Raw genomic sequence first — 2424 nt, forward strand, 5'->3', positions numbered from 1 at the left:
GCAAACCTAATTGATCTAGGTCCCATAATAACCATCTCATTATTAATGGCTCTTAAATCTTGCAATAATCTCCATTTACCAGATTTCTTTTTGATGACAAAAATGGGAGTATTATGGGGAGATACAGAAGGTTGTATATACTTTTATTTGAAAAGAATAACAATTTCAATAATAGCATTATCATGTATCAATTCTTACTATTATTCATCTTGAAATTCAAAATAGAAAAAATTTGAAGGTGATTTCGATATTAAAATATGACCATCAGCAATATTAGTTTTCTTTTGTCTTATTTAGCATTATGGACAGTATATTGTTTTTCTGTAGAATTTTGATAGATGATCATGATTCTTAATTTTATGTCCATAATTTATTAGTGATTTTTGATGGATTACACTGAATTTTCTGGAGAAGCAATTATTTTGCCTATAATAAATTTTGATTGATTTTTCTCAAATTTACTTCTATTACATCTATTTTACTGTGGTGCTGAAATTTTTAGAAGAAGCTTAAACTGTTGAGAGAACTCAAAGTGTCTTATTTTTGAATTTTTTATGAGTGTGTCAGTATTTCAACATTAGTTGCTGTGTTCCTCATGGCTTTAAGACATAAAGAGAAACATCCTAAGGATTACACTTACAAACTAATGAGGCAGTGTATTCAAATTTAAATCATGATCAAGTTCCTTAAGCATTCTGATTCATTTTTCTCTAATAGAGGAGTGTTAAAATGAAAAGAATGAAGAATAGATGAAAAGAACCGAGGAATACTATCTGGTCCATATTAAGAACTTAGTAAATGTAAACTATTTTTATTGCATTATTTTTCTAAAATCTTTGGGTGTGTAGCCACCCTTTCTCCTATGTGATATATATATTTTTAGTATCTCTTCTATCTTCGGAAAAACAAATAGCACTTTTTTCCATTTCAGGTTCTCCTCTAAATACTATCTGTCATCAATGTCATCTCAGCTTTCTAAAACACTTGCCTACAATTTTCATCTCCAAAAATTCCTCATATTTCTTTCACTATTCATTCACTTCTGGAGCCTCTGTTTAAAGATAATCGTTCTTTTGTTTTTAGTTAATATATATAAACTTAAATTTATACATATTAATGGTGTGCCATTTATGTTTTGATGCATGTGTAGATTGTATAATGCTAAAAGAGGTTCAACCTACCTATTGTCTCAAACATCTATAATTTCTTGGTGGTGAAAATTTTCAAAACCCTTTCTTCCAGCTTTTTGGAATGTACAATGCATTATTGTTACCTACATTCACACCACTGTGCAACAGGACCCCAGAACGCCTATTTTTCCATAAACTTAGAAGCTGTTAATTAGCCTTTGTCCATCCTTTCAACCAGTCTCCTACTCGGAAGCCTTGGGTACCTGGGTACCTACCATTTTACTCTCAAGATTAACTTTTTAGATTCCACATGATTAGTATCATGTGATATTTGTCTTTCTGTGAGGCAGCCATTTTGTAAATGGTGCTAATGATCTTTCCATCCAGGTTCATGGGTCCTTTTTGCCATTCTTCACTTGATACAAGCAATAGTTTTAATACAGTTGAAGATTTTTGCCTTCTTGCATCACTTTTCCCTTTCAGTTTCTTTGTTGTTTTCTACTTAGGGCTTTGGTCATACATCTCAGTCTCTCTCTCTCTCTCTCTCTCTCTCTCTCTCTCTCTCTCTCTCTCTCTCTCCCCCTCGGTACTTGATGTCTATATACTCTAAGACTGTGGGCTTATTCTAGGTTCTGTTTCATTTATAAGTCTGTTTTACTGACCTCATTCAATCCCATTGCTTAATATTTTATCCATTTGCTGTGTCAGAAAAACCTGGTTAGGTCAAGAGGTTTAAATTCATCTAGGCTATTGCTGTAAGTCCAAAGATCTAGAGTATCTCTGTAGGGGCACCCCTCCTCCAGAGAAAATCTAATTAAACTTCTCCAGAGATGCTCACTATAATTCTTAGACTATCAACAAGAATTTCTGCAAAAGACTTTGGAAGTGGGGGTGGGGGTTATGTTTGCAGAAGCAGAGTGCAATAGAAAGAATAACTCAAGGCCTTCACAGAGGCATTTGCATTTCAAATGACTGTAGTTATATCCTTGTAAAGTCCTTTACAATCCAAAAGATAAAAGTAAATGGTGAATTTGGTCCTTGTAGACCAGCTAGTGGGAAAAGGGGAGGGAAAGTCTCACTTTCCCCAGGCACTGATTTTACAGAAAGGTCCTTGGGGTTATTTTTGTAAAACCTGGCCTGCTGGCCTGAGTTGGGTGTCCAGAGAGTAGGGGAAAAAAAAAAAAAAACTACTTTTATGTGAACTCTGCAGATTGTGAGCCTCTGAGCCCCTCTCCCTACACACTGGGTACAAAGTTTGAAAATTTTTCTGAACTCCTGGTTCAGAGGTATTGTT

This window comes from Marmota marmota, unplaced genomic scaffold (assembly GCF_001458135.2).
Source record: "Marmota marmota marmota unplaced genomic scaffold, marMar, whole genome shotgun sequence".
Classification (NCBI taxonomy): Eukaryota; Metazoa; Chordata; class Mammalia; order Rodentia; family Sciuridae; genus Marmota; species Marmota marmota.